Raw genomic sequence first — 915 nt, 5'->3', positions numbered from 1 at the left:
ATCTGATCCATGGCAGACTACAGTGTTCATCCCTGGGACCACAGCTGAGAGGCAGCTTCCTCCAGAGCTGGGCTTCCCCAGGGCCACCTTCCCCAATGGGTCCACACTGGTGGTGAGGAACAAGGTGACCCACAGCTGGCTGAGCACCTGCCCAGGTAATCTGCTCCTGGAGATCTGTACAAACATATTTGCAGGTTCCACAGTCAGGTAGAAATAATGATCCACCAGGGGAGTTAGAGCTGTGGCTCTCGGAGCGGGGAGAGGGTCAGACAGGGCCCATGTTGGCCACCAAGGCCCTCAAAGGAACTGGAAGGTCAGCGGTGCCTCAGCAGTCCTCACTGTATGGTGTCAAGGTCATCTTTTCTACCACCAGAGAGATTTAGGGGACACTGGACCTTAGCCTAAGCTAGTCTGGTGTGACTGGGAACTTGGGGAGCTCCGGGAGAACCAGGCGGGAGTTCCCAGCTCACTGCCCCCTACAGAAGGCGCAGCCTAGGACAGCCCCCAGAGGGCACCCTGCTCCATCTCAAAGCCTGCAAAAGGGTCCCCTCCCAGCTTCACTCTCCCCTCCTTCCCCCAGCGATATACCCACCTTCCTCCACCATCCCCACTCCCCACTCTCTGGTTTCAACTTCCTTCCCCCAGTCTCACCCTCCCTTCCCCAACCTCACCTCCATTCCTTCCAGCTCCCCCCCACTTCCCTCCACAGCTTCTACCAAGCAGCCACCCCCACTTTCTCCAGTCTCCCACCTCTTTCCACCAGCTCCCAGCTCCCTCCTTCCCCTCAGCTTCCACACCCTCACCCCTAGCCTTCATCCCAATTTCTCCTGGTAAAGAAAAAAGTTACTCAAGACGCTTTTAAAGACAATAAGGCAAACTTAATTTAAGAGCTGGGGGGGGGGGACACGAGGGGGC

Source organism: Tupaia chinensis, unplaced genomic scaffold, assembly GCF_000334495.1.
Source record: "Tupaia chinensis unplaced genomic scaffold, TupChi_1.0 Scaffold146625_1, whole genome shotgun sequence".
In the NCBI taxonomy this organism is placed as follows: Eukaryota; Metazoa; Chordata; class Mammalia; order Scandentia; family Tupaiidae; genus Tupaia; species Tupaia belangeri.
This window is presented reverse-complemented; position numbering follows the sequence as displayed.